The following is a 7,933-nucleotide window of genomic DNA, read 5'->3' on the forward strand; positions in this document are numbered from 1 at the left end:
GTGTCGAGACTGGTCACTGGGAGAGGCGTTTGGCTTCGTGTCTTATATGAGCTCCCCACTCTTCCGGCAGGTCCGATCTCTGCCGCATAGGAAGGCCTCCCTGGAGAACACATCTGGTTTCTTCTATCGAGGACTCACGGCGTGGCTGGTATAGCCACGACGATGATACCGGTGGATCGTTGAAAATCGAGAACGGGGAGTAAACGGTGATCGTGATCACCAGGTTCGATACTTTGGGGGAGTACAATGCCCTTCGCGGGATCTGTCGAAACCTTTGCTCGTGGTGGTTTCTTTCTCGGTGGGTTTCAACGAGTCAAGTACGGGAACTTTCTTCGCTTGTTCGTCACTGGTTCGATCTGTGATGGGAACGGTTACTGTGATTTAAGTCGTTTTGCTATTTGGTTTTCGATGATCGTAATTTAGGATCGATAGATATATATGTATGTTTCGTCGTTCGATGAGAAATCGAGGTGTTGAGTTGTTTTATTTTTACGATGATGGTAACACTGTTCGATGACACACGTGGGAAGTTTCAAGCGGATCTGTCGATTCGTTTGTATATTTGCGGTTTGTTTAAGGTTGAAGTGTCGTGGGGTTTTTTTCGAATGGAGGAAAGGAAATTATTCAGAGAACGATCTGGTACTTATTTTTGTATGTACGAATCGAAGAAGTGAAGAAGTTTTGGGAATTAGTCTCAGAAGTCGAAAAGTTTACATACTAGGTGTTTGCTTTCGTTTCACAATTTAATTTTCGATGTTTATACTTATCGATGTACATACGAATTAAAGAAGCGAAGAAATTTAAAGAATTGGTCTCAGAAGTCGAAAAGTTTATATAATCGGTGTTTGCTCTCGTTTCACAATTTAGTTCTCGATGATTATATTTATTCATGTACGTACTAATTATAAAAATGAAGAAGTGAAGAAGTTTAGGGAATTGGTCTCAAAAGTCGAAAAGTTTATATACTTGGTGTTTGCTTTCAATTCAAAATTTAGTTTTCGATAATTATACTTATTCATGTATGTACGAATTAAAGAAGTGAAGAAATTTAAAGAATTGGTCTTAGAAGTCGAAAAGTTTATATACTTGGTGTTTGCTTTCGATTCAAAATTTAGTTTTCGATAATTATACTTATTTATGTATGTACGAATTAAAGAAGTGAAGAAATTTAAAGAATTGGTCTCAGAAGTCGAAAAGTTTATATACTCGGTGTTTGCTTTAATTTAAGCGGTTAGAATTATATCGTGATTCACGTAGTATACTCGAGTGCGGTAATTAAAACGGTTGAAACTAGTTTCCGGTTTGCCGATGAAAACTCGTGTATACGGACTTGTTTTATTTTTCTTGGTCGAGGAAAATCGATGCACGATACTTGTTTTAGCTTTGTTACTTCGTTGCGGATCGTGTGATTATTATTATTTTATCTTACGTTTATTCGGTTCGCGATTGTAATTTTTTGGTGTAAATGGTAAAAATTGATTTTAAAAAATAACTCGATGAAAAGAACGTTCTATTTAATTCTTTTCCAATTCCTAATTGTTCACATTTCTCTTTTTTTGTTATCGAAAAGGACTCAAAACAGAGGGTTGAAACATTTTAATAAAAATGAAACCAGCGAAGACTTTCTATTTGCAATATTAATAAAACCTTGGGTTCGTTATAATCTTATGTATAGAAAGTTTTTACACGATTCATTGTTTTATTCATCGAAACGTTTTCAACTATTTGTCGTGGATTCTTTTCGATGAAAAAGGTTAACAATCAGGAATCAGTGTGTACCTACAAGTCGATAATAGTTAAGTTTATTAAATTTTTGACTACTAAGAGCAAAGTAAATGCGAAAACGAACAAATTTCACTGAAACGAATGACATAATTCTTTTTTTACTAGATATCTTAAAATTATGTCAGACACGGGAAAACTGGATCCAATTTACAATAACTTGGTAATTAATTTCAAATTTCCCTGCTGAATAATTCTCCATCCGAATAATTTCAACTCCAGACGCAGTCGTTATCCAAGATCGATCTGGATCCATTTATCAATTCTCAGCGTCGAATTTGTCAATATTTATCTTATAAATTACGGACAATCGATCAAATTCAGACACATCGTGACACGTAACAAATTTTCACCCTTAAATTCATCGATTCTCCTCCCATAATTTATATTTTCACTGTAAACTCTCGATTTCACTCGTTGCCTTTACGTTTTAATAAAAGAAAGTTCTAATTCTTTCAATGAATAACTTCGACACACGTTACAAATGACACGACTTCGTGACATTTAGATTATTTCAGCGATGATGCGACAATCGAGATATACAATATGGCGTAAAATTATTTAGGCATGGATAGGTACTTTCTAATTCCACGAAGTGGAAGTCAACATGTTTGTCTCGATTATAATGGAAATTTTCTTCGTATGTATGTCTTCTAGGTTCACTTCCTTTTCCGTATGAAAATATCCTCTACTTCCATTACGTTTAATGTTACATTACGTACAATATTATTGTATCGTTTTCAAACTTTGTACACTTCCCTCGAACAATTACGTGCTTCTATAATACACCTCTGTTCGTTTGCAAGGTCGAAAGATAAATAAAAATTCAATAATAAATTTTCTCCATTTGGCTCATTGAACAGTTACCATAAATTGTACTTGTGATAAAATATTTCAATATTTTCGTACAAATTGGAACAAGCATTCCAATATCGGTGTAATTTACAATAAACGGTCCTTATCTTATTTTCCAGGTGAATTAATTCGCGCGTGCATAGTTATGCAACGAATGTTAAAAATTAACCACTCTCGGTACTCGTTTAATTGCATTGCTTGGTATCGCGGCCGAATACAAACGTTCCAATGGCGTTCATTGTCCTTTAGACATCGATTTCCGACGATCGAATCGAGCTTATCACTCTAAGTCGAAACGGAACGCAGCTCCGTCCTTTTGATTCCATTGTGCATGATTTAACGACGAAGTAATTGAATTTATCGCGCGATACTTCACGCTCGGATACTTCGTAACCATGCCGAGCAAATTGCGTTGACTCTATCATCGCACGCGATCGTATTTCACTCCTGTTTCCTTCTCCCTTTATGGGACGAATACTATATGCAAAAGTCCTTCCTCGTTTCTGTATCATCACAGGGCTGTTCATCGTGCGCGAAATTGATTCGATAAAGCAATCAGCAATAGATTTACCAACCAGTCGAAACGACTGGTTGCAACTACTTTTACAAAGGAATTTACTTTAAATTACGTAGCATATTTTCGAAAGACAATATTTTCAAAAGGCACTATTTAAAAAAAAAAAAAATTTCAAAAGAGAATATTTTCAAAAGACAATACTTTCAAAAGGCAATACTTACAAAAGACAATACTTTCAAAAGGCAATACTTTTAAAAGATTATATTTTCAAAAGACCATACTTTCAAAAGGTTATATTTTCAAAAGATAATATTTTTAAAAGACAATATTTTCAAAAGACAATACTTTCAAAAGACTATATTTTCAAAAGACAATACTTTCAAAGAACAATATTTTCAAAAGACTATATTTTCAAAAGACAATACTTTCGAAACACAATATTTTCCAAAGACAATACTTTCAAAAAACAATACTTTTAAAATATTATATTTTCAAAAGACCATACTTTCAAAAGATTATATTTTCAAAAGATAATACTTTCAAAAGACTATATTTTCAAAAGACAATACTTTCAAAAGACAATATTTTCAAACGGCAATATTTTCAAAAGACAATACTTTCAAAAGACAATATTTTCAAAAGACAATACTTTCAAAAGACAATACTTTCAAAAGACTATATTTTCAAAAAACAATACTTTCAAAAAACAATATTTTCAAAAGGCAATATTTTCAAAAGACAATACTTTCAAAACACAATATTTTCAAAAGGCAGTATTTTCAAAAGACAATACTTTCAAAACACAATATTTTCAAAAGACGTTACGACATTTTTTATTCTGTAGATGTAATCAATTTCATAAGTTTCTCTTTTTCCCCAACCATTAATTTCCCTAAAATACGTATGAGGAACACCTTAATATATCGGAAACTATCGGTAGTTCTAGTGTTAATAAGCCCACCGTGAACCAGTCTTGCGAAACAACTCTTCGTATCCTTCGTCCTTCGTAAAACTACCATCCTTTTGATGTTCTTCTGTTCACATGCAATTGTTTCGCGATTATTTCAAAACACACTTGTCGCGGACAATTCCTTCGGCAGCTCGGCTTTTACGCACAAATTTACAAGCTTTGCTGAGAGACATTGTATTTACATTATAGCGAGAGACATCCTGACACAGTGTTTCTCAAAGTTTCCTGACCCAGTTGGATAAAGTAATAGGTTTGCTCAATAAGTTTTGTCGTTCCATAACAAATGGAGCTATTAAGTTTATTTATTTTTCTAAAAATGGTACTACTGTTCGACGAACATGTGTGAAGTTTCGTGTAGATCTGTCGACTCAGTATATTTACATTTGTTCAAAGTTGAAGTGTTATAATATTTTTTTAAAACGACAAAACTTATTGGACAACCTAGTAGTTAACACGATAGTCGAACCCTATAACCTTCCTTTTTTATGCGTTATAATCGAGCTTCTTTGAAGCACCAGTAATTAATTTTATTTTTTGTAATTGTTTAATGGTCGATTCATAATTTTATAATCTTCTTTTTTCTACGAGTTTTCTTGAAAACTCGAACGATCAACTTTACTTTCTGTACATTTTTCATAGTCTATTCACTGCTCTATGATCTTCTTTTTTCTGTAACCGATCAACTCGACTTTCTGTAAATTTGTAAGTTTTGGCTATATTTTAAATTACAGGAAGAGACATCCAATACAACGTTTCTCAAACTTTCCTGACCGACTTGGACGAAGCACTTAACTTAATAGTCGATCTACAACCCTCCCTCGCTTTATGGCTATACTTGAACCTTTCAGAAACCGAACCAATAAACTCGACTTTCTGTAAATTGTTAAGTTTTAGTTATATTTTCAGATATAATATCGAGACAATATGTACAACATGAATTGTCTCTAATTTTTATTCCAACTATTTGGAACTGTAATAATGCATATTTGAAGACTTACATTACAGTCAGAAATGAAGCCACAAATGTTACCCTGAACTGTACAATTCCAAACTATTGATCTCCACAATTATCCTCAGCTCTAAACCAAAACCAACTAAACACAAAGTCGAAAGAAAATTGAACTCGTGATATGTTACTTTCCAGTCGCATCGGTTCGAAGATAAACTTCGTTGCAATTACAAATACCATCTTTTCCCAACCATCTGGTATAGTTTACATCACGAGTGAAAGAAACGTTCATTATGAACATTCTCCAGAAAATTAAGAGTCCAGTCATATCGGTTCGTAGAGTCTCGTTGTTCGAGACCACCCTTTGACCAAAGCCGATCTTGCAACAGCTCTAAACCAAATACAACTAAACACAAAGTCGAAAGAAAATTGAACTCGTGATATGTTACTTTCCAGTCGCATCGGTTCGAAGATAAACTTCGTTGGAAGTACAAATACCATCTTTTCCCAACCATCTGGTATAGTTTACATCACGAGTGAAAGAAACGTTCATTATGAACATTCTCCAGAAAATTAAGAGTCCAGTCACATCGGTTCGTAGAGTCTCGTTGTTCGAGACCACCCTTTGACCAAAGCCGATCTTGCAACAGAACCTCAACGATCCAACTGGTTCGAGGACCTGTTCGTAACCGATGTATCCAAAGGGAACAGCGCACAGGTTATTCACCCAACGGATATCGGGATAATCGTCGATCTAATATCTTCCCGATTTGACGTTATGCAAGATTAACGGCAAACGAGGCGCGTGGCTAACGATGCAGGATCGTTCTTCATTCTTTCGAAAGACGATGCAGGGGCGTTTGCTCGATATAAAGTTGAGATTACTTTGAGTGGGAATCGGTATCATTGCACCGCCGGTGAAATCCCCTCGGATGATCTTTTGCCGGTGATCGCGTGGTAGAAACCTTCTCTCCTCGTTTAACGTTGAAGCAAAGAAGCTGATCTCAATAACCGCGAGTGCTGTCTTTCTTGACTAATGCCACGGCTGCCGGTGCTAGAAACGGCGTGCATATTCCTTCGCACTTCAGCGTTCTCGAAAGAAGGCCTTCACGGTTTCTTTCACCGGTTCGAGCCGCTTCACGCGATAAGTTGGTGAAAATAGTGGTGAAACACTCTTGATTACCAGATGAAATTCACCGACACTCTTCGGCGTGGTTTTCTGCCCGCGACTCGCCTTGAGCTTCTTGCTCGCGAGCAGACAATGCCAGAAATAATGGGAATAAGGCGAATGAAATTAAGAGTGATTCGACACGACACCCTATCATTGAATCGTTTCATCAGTTTTCGAGTATTTCACCGAGCGAGATTTTTCATTATGTAAATGTCCATCGATGTTCTGTATTCGGTATTTTATCAGTTGGAGCGCGTTTGAACGAGTTGGTTATCATTTTTCAGTTATAAATATATATAAGGAAAATTCGTGTTGAGGATAAAGAAGAATCCACTACACACAGGCTGCAGTACACGAGACGTTAATCGATGTTTTGTATTCGGTATTTTATCAGTTGGAGCGCGTTTGAACGAGTTGGTTATCATTTTTCAGTTATAAATATATATAAAGAAAATTCGTGTTGAGAATAAAGGAAAATGCACTACATGCAGGCTGTAGTACATGAGACGTTAATTGATGTTTTGAGTTGGGTCTTTTATCAGTTGAAGCATGTTTGAACGAGTTGGTTATCATTTTTCAGTTATAAATATATATAAGGAAAATTCTATCGAGGATAAGGAAGAACCCAGTACACACAGGCTGTAGTACATAAAACGTTAATCGATGTTTTGTATTCGATCTTCTATTAGTTGCAGTGTGTTTGATCGAGTTGGTTATCATTTTTCAGATATAATTATAAGGAAAATTCTATTGACGATAAAGAAGAACCCACTACACACAGGCTGCAGTACACGAGACGTTAATCGATATTTTGTATTCGGTATTTTATCAGTTGGAGCGCGTTTGAGCGAGTTGGTTATCATTTTTCAATCGAAGATGAACCCAAAGGAAATTCGTATTAATTATTTACGAGAATGTATTACACGCAAAACGTTACGAGTATCAGTGAAATTTATAATATTTATCATAAATTTTCAACGATTTAGATACGATGAAATTGACATTGGACGAGTTTTTAAAAATTGACCGATCGATTTTTAGGCGATAGATATTTGTGAATTAATTTGGTGCTAGGAAAAGAATCGCACAAGAAGATGACCATTCTGCGAAGAAGTGTACTTATTTACTTTTCGTGTACTTTGTACATCCATATGTACTTTTGTGAGTAGAATTTACTCGAATGAATACACTTTACGACTTGTAACACGCGTTTCTCATATTTGATGCAAGAGAACGAATTTATTAGTTGAACGTAATTATGGTACTTATCAAAAGTTTGGGTGTATCTATGATACATTGCCTAGAATATGCGGACAAACAGGTTACGGAATGTGGATGGAAAATCATGGTTACGTGACTGGACGCTTCGAATCTCATTTGGCTGAGAGTCATTCTCAGACAAATTATGCAATTAAACCGGTGCATTTACAAAATTATGTCCCTAGTTATGTGTGAAAATAATAACGTTGAAATAATAGAAATTTGAAAGTCAAAATTGGATATGTAAGGAGTACGCGAAGTTACCAAGCCTGAATCGTAAAAAAATAGTACGTAAGACACTATTTAAAAGAAAATGATCAGGTGGTTCGAAGGGAAAGTGTCAATTTTTCTACGCAAGTAAAATGTATAATTAATCTTCGAAGCATGATTTTGATCGATGCGAATGTAAAATTTTAATCGATCGCGCAG

This window comes from Ptiloglossa arizonensis, chromosome 2, assembly GCF_051014685.1.
Source record: "Ptiloglossa arizonensis isolate GNS036 chromosome 2, iyPtiAriz1_principal, whole genome shotgun sequence".
Classification (NCBI taxonomy): domain Eukaryota; kingdom Metazoa; phylum Arthropoda; class Insecta; order Hymenoptera; family Colletidae; genus Ptiloglossa; species Ptiloglossa arizonensis.